The sequence below is a fragment of the Camellia sinensis genome, chromosome 9 (assembly GCF_055761805.1).
Source record: "Camellia sinensis isolate YWXY chromosome 9, ASM5576180v1, whole genome shotgun sequence".
In the NCBI taxonomy this organism is placed as follows: domain Eukaryota; kingdom Viridiplantae; phylum Streptophyta; class Magnoliopsida; order Ericales; family Theaceae; genus Camellia; species Camellia sinensis.
This window is the reverse complement of record NC_138969.1, coordinates 27507606-27516112: the sequence shown is the minus strand read 5'-3', so window position 1 is coordinate 27516112 and position 8507 is coordinate 27507606. Positions and strand designations below refer to the sequence as shown.

General features: G+C 39.1%; 1 pseudogene; it reads left to right on the top strand.

Moving 5' to 3' along the window:
• Positions 1–1136: 1136 nt before the first annotated feature.
• Positions 1137–3195, top strand: LOC145799316 (uncharacterized; annotated as a pseudogene).
• The last annotated feature ends 5312 nt before the right edge of the window (positions 3196–8507 follow it).

The following is an 8507-nucleotide window of genomic DNA, read 5'->3' as shown; positions in this document are numbered from 1 at the left end:
TCCAAGCATCCCAATAACCCCATGAGAGAGAGAGGAGTGCTTATTTGTGAATGTTGTGGATGGCATTGTGGAGAAAGCTTTACCCTCCATTCTTGTAGAAGACCCTCTAGAGACTTGTCTAGCTCATTTTGGGTTTGAGAATTTTGATACCGACAGGTCGGTTGAGGAGGTGAACGCTTTAATTAATGCTTCTTCTACACCAGGTTTTCCTCTGTGGAAAACCTGGTTTGAGTCACTTCTTCCTCTGTCGAGAGAGCCCGCCATACTATCTTTCCACCTACACTTGAGCTGAAGCCACTGCCGGCCACACTCAAGTATGCATTTTAGGGCCCCAAGATACTTTACCAATCATCATTGCATCTGACTGGACTGCAGAGTAGGAGAGTCAGTTAATGAGTGCTCTTGTGGCACATCGGAGTGCTATAGAGTGGTCGGTGGCCGATTTGAAAGGGATAGATCCCTCCGTGTGTATACATTATATACACCTAGAAGAGGACATCAAACCTTCTTGTGAAATGCAACGGAGGCTTAATCCCAATATAAAAGAGGTGGTGAAAAAAGAGGTGTTAAAATTGTTGGATGCGGGAAATATATACCCCATCTCGGATAGCAAGTGGGTGAGTCCCACACAAGTGATGCCCAAGAAATCGGGCATTACTGTTGTTAAGAATGAGAGAGGAGAGTTAGTCCCCACACGAACCACTACTGGGTGGCAAGTGTGCATTGATTATAGGAGACTGAATTCCACGACTATGAAAGATCATTTTCCCTTGCCTTTTATTGACCAGATCCTAGAGCAGTTAGCGGGGCAGGGTTTCTATTGTTTTCTTGATGGCTACTCGGGGTATAATCAAGTCCTGGTGTACCCCGCTGACCAGGAAAAGACCACTTTCACTTGCCCTTTTGGCACTTTTGCTTACAGGCGTGTGCCCTTTGGGCTACGTAATGCATCCGCGACTTTTTAACAGTGTATGATGGCCATTTTCTCTAACATGGTGGAGAAATTTTTAGAGGTTTTCATGGATGACTTCTTTGTGTTTAGGCCATCTTTGGAGGAATGTCTCCAGAACTTAACCAAAGTCCTTATTCGTTGTGTGGAGACAAACCTGATTTTGAGTTGGAAAAAAAGCCATTTTATGGTTCGTGGAGGTATAGCGTTAGGACACATTGTGTCCTCTCGAGGCATAGAAGTTGACAAAGCTAAGGTTGACCTTATTGCAGGTCTTCCTCCACCTAATTCTGTGCATCAAATTAGGTCTCTCCTAAGGCATGCAGGTTTTTACCGTAGGTTTATCGAAGACTTTAGTAAAATATCACGTCCTTTGTGTAGTTTACTTGCTAAGGACGTGCCTTTTATCTTTGATGAGGCATGCTTGAAGGCTTTTGAAACACTGAGAATGGCCCTTACCACCGCCCCAATCATAAAATCACTGGATTGGTCACTTCCCTTTGAAATCATGTGTGATGCCTTAGATTATGCTGTTGGGGCTGTGTTGGGCCAAAGGGTCAATAGGGCACCATATGTTATATACTATGCTAGTCACACTCTCTCAGATGCACAATTGAATTACACTACAACCGAGAAAGAGTTACTAGATGTGGTCTTCGCCTTAGATAAATTCCGGTCTTATCTCCAATGTTCCAAGGTCATAGTCTTCACTGACCATACCGCTTTGCGATATTTACTATCAAAAAACGAGACCAAACCTAGGTTAATTAGATGGATTTTGTTGCTTCAGGAATTTGACCTAGAGATCTGAGATAAGAAAGGATCTGAGAATGTGGTGGCGGATCACCTCTCTCGAATCCTTGTTGAGTATACTAATGAACCTCTAATTTTGCACGATTCGTTTCCGGACGAACAACTCCTTGTGGTGTCATGAACGAGCCCCCCGTGGTTTGCAAATATTGTGAATTACTTGGCCATTGGGAAAATTTCTCAAAATTGGTCTAAGCAAGACAAAGACCGATTCTTTTCGCAGGTCAGGTATTATTTTTGGGAGGATCCGGAGTTGTTTAAATATTGCTCCGACCAAGTGATCTGACGGTTATACCGGAGAGTGAAGTGCATAGCATTCTTACTTTTTATCATTCTTCTGCATGTGGTAGTCATTTTAGTGGGCATAAAACAGCTGCCAAGATTTTACAAAGTGGGTTTTATTAGCCCACAATTTTTAAAGATGCCCATCAATTTTGTAGAACTTGTTTGCGCTATCAGCAAATGGGTTCGATATCTCGACGTGACATGATGCCAATGTCCTCTATTCTTGTGGTAGAGATCTTTGATGTTTGGGGGATTGATTTTATGGGACCTTTCCCGTCGTCATTCGGATTTGAGTATATTCTCTTAACAGTGGATTATGTGTCTAAGTGGGTGGAAGCGATAGTTACCCGAATAAATGATCATAAAATAGTAATCAAATTTTTGCATGAAAACATTTTTAGTTGTTTTGGATTTCCTAAAGCCATAATAAGTGATCGAGGTATGCATTTTTGTAACTGGTTCTTTGAGTCGGTAGTCAAGAAATACTCTATCACCTATAAAGTTGGCACTCCATACCACCCTCAAACTAATGGCCAAGTGGAAGTCTCAAATAGGGAGGTGAAACACATAATAGAGAAAACGGTGAGGCCAAATAGAAAAGATTAGTCAAAACATTTGATTGATGCATTATGGGCCTACCGCATATTGCTTATAAGACACCCATTGGGATGTCACCATATAGGGCGGTGTTTGGCAAAGCTTACCATCTCCCGATTGAACTTGAGCACCGAGCATTGTGGGTCATAAAGAAGTTTAACTTGGATATGGCCACGGCTGGGCTCAATCAGAAATTGCAACTCAATGCGTTAGAGGAAATTCAGAATGATGCATATGAGAGTTCAAGAATTTTTAAAACTCGGACTAAGGAATTCCATGACAAGCACATTAATAGAAAATCTTTTGAACCCGACCAAAAAGTGTGGCTTTTTAACTCAAAATTGAGATTCTTTCCGGGTATGCTTAGATCAAGATGGAATGGCCCCTTTGTGGTTGTAGAGGCATTTATTCATGGTGCCATTGAGGTGCAAGATCCAAAGAATGACAACAATTTCAAAGTGAATGGCCAAAGACTGAAGCCATATATAGAGGGAATTGGGAATGGAGATATGATTGAGTCCATTGCTTTGATGGACCGTTTTCACTATGATTGAGCGATTAATGTCTTGTTCTCTTTTCTTTCCTTTCTATTTTATTCTATTTTTCTTTATTCTTGTTGTGCTTTATTTGCGTCTAGGAGACTTTAAATCCTCTAAAGGTGAAATTCCTTTGGTGTTTGTCATACCCGAATGGCATCTGAAGGTCTGGTATAGCCACCTAATTGTGTTTGAAGTGAGTTCTTAGGAGACTAACTTAGACGGTAGAAACTAGAGTTCGAATGGCAAAGCCTAGAATGAAAATGTTTGAAATTTCCGAGACTAAAGTCTGGTTTGAATACCCAAGGGTATGGAGATTACTTCAAAACCACCCCAGCTTAAACTCTGTTTGGTAACCCCATAGGTCGAGTTAGCCTTAGGCGCCTCGATTCTGGATACCAAATCAACCTAGTCTGTCACCCTATTGGAGAATAGGGACAGTTACAAACACTGTTAGAGAGAAAAGTAGTACGTGTGGTTTTCGCATAAAGATTATACATTTATTGAACTCTTATTTATTTTCATAGGCTATTGTTAGTTTGATTATGAAATAATGTACAAGTTGGGTTGAGAGAGTTTAAAAAAAAAAAAAAAATCCCGCACGTGTGGCAAAACCCACCACACGTATGGCCAAAGTGTCATATCCCCAAATTTTCTACTGCTTTAAAAGCAGGTGCATAGAGGAGGTGCGGGTATGCGTCCGCACATGTGGCGTTCACTCCCTCATGTACAGAGAGGCCTTGAAAAAAAATAAAAAAAAAGCTTTTTTTTATGCAAATGCGCAAGGGTGGTGCGGTTTGCACACTGCACGTGCGGGAAATTTTCTGAATCAAATAGGCTACCTGCTTTATATGCACGAGTGTGGCTTGGTACAGGGTGAGTCCGCACGTGCGTGGAACAATCCTGCACGTGCATGACGACGTTCCAAAAAAAAAAAAGGGATTTTTTTCTTTTATATATATTTTTATTTTATCTATTTCATTTTAACTTATTTTTATTTATTTATTTATTTTATTCTATTTTTTAAAAAAAATCAGATTTCTTTGTTCAATGTATTTCATTTATTTTATTCTATTTATTTTATTTTCATTTTCATTTTTGAAAAAAAAAATTGAATATCTAACCTAGACCCACTTTTCTCACCATCATTCTCACAGATTTTCTCTCTCTCTCTCTCTCTCTCTCTCTCTACCTCTCATATTCTCTCTTTCTCTCTCTCTCTCTCTACCTTATCATCTTCTTCCTCCCTCTCTCTTTCACTCAAGCCCCACCACCACTAACATTCTTCCTTCTTCTTTCCACCATCACCAACCTTCACCCTTTTTCTTCTTCACCACCATCTCACCGCCGACGCTCTATTTCCTCTCCATCCGTCGAATCTTCGGCGACCACCATTTTTTTTGGCGAATCTCCATTCTTTCTCTCTTCTTCTTCACTATTTAAAGATAAATCCTTCATTTTTGTTTAAAACTTCATATTTATTCTTTCAATCTACCATTGTAGTGAGATTTAGGGATAGTTTTATTGTAATCTATTGTTTATCCTCACAAAAAAAAATTTACCGTAGAGTTTTGTTTTTATGGGTATAGGAGTAGATAAGTAGAGTTTGGTTATTGTTTTTGTTCAAGTCATCATCTATTGTTGATCCTTAAAAATAATAATTTAAAAAAATTGTAAAAAAAAAAAAAAAGTCCTGCTTAGCTCTTTGTTTGTTTCATAGGTTATTTATTTATTTAGTTGTTTATTTTTCTGTTATTTTATTTATTTAGCTTTTTTGTTTGTTTATTTTATTTGTCTTTATTTAGTTGTAGTATACTAATTTAGTTGCTTTAATTTTATTTTTCTTCATGTTTTATTTTGATTCATTTATTTCTCTCTTAAAAATAATAATAATAATAATAAATACCAAAAAAAAATTTTAATACGTAACTTTCTAATTCAATGCATTTTCCATCTATTTATTTAGTTGTTTAGATGTATTCTATAATCTCAGTATTACTTGCTAGTTTAATTCAATATTTATTAAAATGTTAATATGTTAGTTTATATTATTCTATTTTATTTTGTTTTAGTTTTCAAAAAAAAAAAATTATGAGAATTGCATGTGGTACTTCAGTGGGCAAACTCGTGCTTAAACATCTTATTTGATTTCCATGTTGGTTTTACAGGTATATGTATCTATTGTTGGTGTGTGCAGGACATGAGTCGACGGATATCCGCCCGTGTCACGCCCTCATAATTACAACACAATGCATTCATCCATGAGATCCATAATCATAAAAGAAACATTATATTTCATTCATCAAAGTGTTCTATACAGAGGATAGTACATGTTAATCAACAAAATAGATGCCCTACGGGCTTACAACTTTCCAAGTAAACACTTGGTTACCACAAAAGAAGAGGTCTAACTCTTTACATATAAAACTTTTGGCTTGAATTTACATTTAGTATCAAAACAAAATAACAAAAGAGAGTCTTTAACTCCAAAACCTCCCAATCTAAGACCTTGGAGGCGGCATGTCCCCTGTTCCTGAAAAATGATGTCCCAAGTAGGGTGAGCCAAAATCTAGTAGAGATATGCTAAACAAAATATGAGAATTAACTAAAATATTAGCATCCGATAAACGTTTAACACATAAGACCAGCTTATATACTTTCCATGGCCAATCAACATTTACATCCACTTTTCAACCCATTTCCTTTTATTTATCCAAATCAATTTAAAATGAGACTACAACTCATATTATTAATACTACAATCAAAAACATTTCTCATGCACTTCCAATCACTTGCTATTTTACGGAACTACGTCCGAGGGAACCGACACCCATAAATACATAGGATTTCGGAACTTTCACCTAGGACACTCCAGCCAACTTAGTTATCAATGGAGTCCATCCCCTATCGCCTCCCACACAATGGAGTACATCCCCTATATCCTCTCATACAAAGATACATATACAATGTATCAAACATGTTGGCATATACAATGACCCAACAATTCACATATTCAACATTTTAATCCAACCGTCATATTCAATAACACAATTCAATTGATTAGTTTCAATTTGTCTAATCATCATGCAATGTCTACAACATTCAAGACTATCCTCCACCAATAGCCCAAAACAATTATTTCTAAATAGATAATAAATTTATCAAACAGATAATTTATCAACTTTCCCATAGGTGGGTGATTATTCAATCCAACCACACCATTTCAACACAATTCTTCCCAATTTCATAGTTTTCAAACCAATTTCATATTTCCATAATGAATTCACTATTTATATAAAATAATTATTTAATTCCAAACTAGGGCATTTTCTCCCAAATTCCACAACATTGATCCAAAGGTCCAAATCTCACCATTTCAACAATCATACACCAATAACCCCATTTTTAGACCCACATACACATGTGGAGTTTAAAATTGAAAACCCCTCTTTCACAAATTAACACCCAATCCTAACTTCACCCAAACTTCCCAAATCCAACCATTTATACAAAATGACCAACGTTTATGTTAAAACTCATAATAGTGAGTAGAATATCCCTACCTCAAATAGAGAAGCTCAAAGGAGAAGGAGAAGGAAACTCCAGATGCTCTAAATCCACACTTTTTAGGATCAAAGTGAAGCCCACACAATGCTCTAGCTTTCTTACAAAGAGGTTAGGGTAAAGAGACCTAAGAACAAGGTGTATTTGTGCTGAGAAAGAGAGAGAAAGAGTTTAAAGAGAGAGGCAGCCGGATTTAGGGTTCGGGATGAAAAGAAGATGAAAAAGTGATGTGTAAACCCATTGCTCCGAACTGATATAAACAGGGCTTGTTCGAGCGAAGAAGTGGTCGCTCAAGCGGCCAGGCACAAAAGGACCTCGCTCGAGCGCATGAGTCGTCGCTCGAGCGAACAATGAGAAGCTTCAGGTCTGAACCAACGCAGACGCACGCTCGAGCGCAAGAGTTCTCACTCGAGTGACGGATCAAACAACACAGGGCTCGTTTGAGCGCAAGAAAGCTCGCTCGAGCGAAGAATCCCATCCTTCAGGTTTAAAAGAGATGCAGACGCACGCTCGAGCGCAAGAGTTCTTGCTTGAGCGAATAGACACACGACACAAGGCTCGCTCGAGCGTAATAAAGCTCCCTCAAGCGAAAGCTGCATCTGAAAAGAAACCTGAAGACCCATAATACTCGCTTGAGCGCAAAAAGCCTCGCTCGAGCGAAGAAGGAAAAATCTGGGCAACAACCATTTGTTTCAATTCACAACCAATCTGTTCAAAACTTAACCAACACACCCCACAACTCAAACACAAAGAATGAATGATGGAAACAAGATATAGACAACAACAAACACCCACGGAACTCGAGTCCGGAATATAATAAATGACGAGAAAAACTGGGATCGCTATAGCGCGGGCCTCCAAAAAGGCCAGAGGTTCCACTTCCTCGACGCCACCACCGCCACCGTCACCACCATCCTCGCCACCACCATTGGTTGACTTGCCACTGCCGAAGTGGGCTTCACACCCGCTTCACAAGCTCATAAAGTTTAACATCACATATTTTCAACGTGACCCGGTCACCTCTTGGGTCGTTGAGCAGCTCTGCCTCCAGCAACAGTTGGGCCTGTGCACTATTATGGTGCCTACTTGTCCTCTACTGGTACGACTCTTCTACCAGAACATGTATGAGTCACTCACCGAGGTAGGACTGCTGTCCACCATTGATGGCCATCTCATCAGCCTCACCGAATCCATGATTGCCGACGTGTTAGGGTTCTTTTGCAAGACGGAATACCAATCATTCCCGGAAGTTGAGAACCAACAATCCATACACAGCCTCATCCAACAGTACTTCCCTAGGGCCCACGGTGACGCAAGTTACACATGCTTGTGCTGGAGCAAGCTGCCTGGCCGCTTGCTATTCATTGATTCTGTGGTACATAAGAATGCCCTTCTACTTTGATATAAAGTTAAGTGCCATTTGAAGTTTGTTCGGGTCTTATAAGGTTATCAGCATGGCTATCAGGTCCCGCTCGCACACCTCATCTGGATGCATATGCGCAAATTTCTAGGATAGTTGTTTGTGTTTGTGGTATTAGTACACTTGTCATGAGTATGCCTTAATTCACATGAGCACACTATCATAGCGGTGACCTCTTTATTATAATCCCCGGTGTACATCATTGATAATGGCTAGGATTGCAGAAAAGAATAAATGAGTAGCCAAGATTCTTTAAAAAATAAAATAAATAAATAAATAAATAAACACTTGACTTGTTTGGGTTCGTAACCTTTTTAACTCGAATTATTATGCCGTAGGGGTGTCT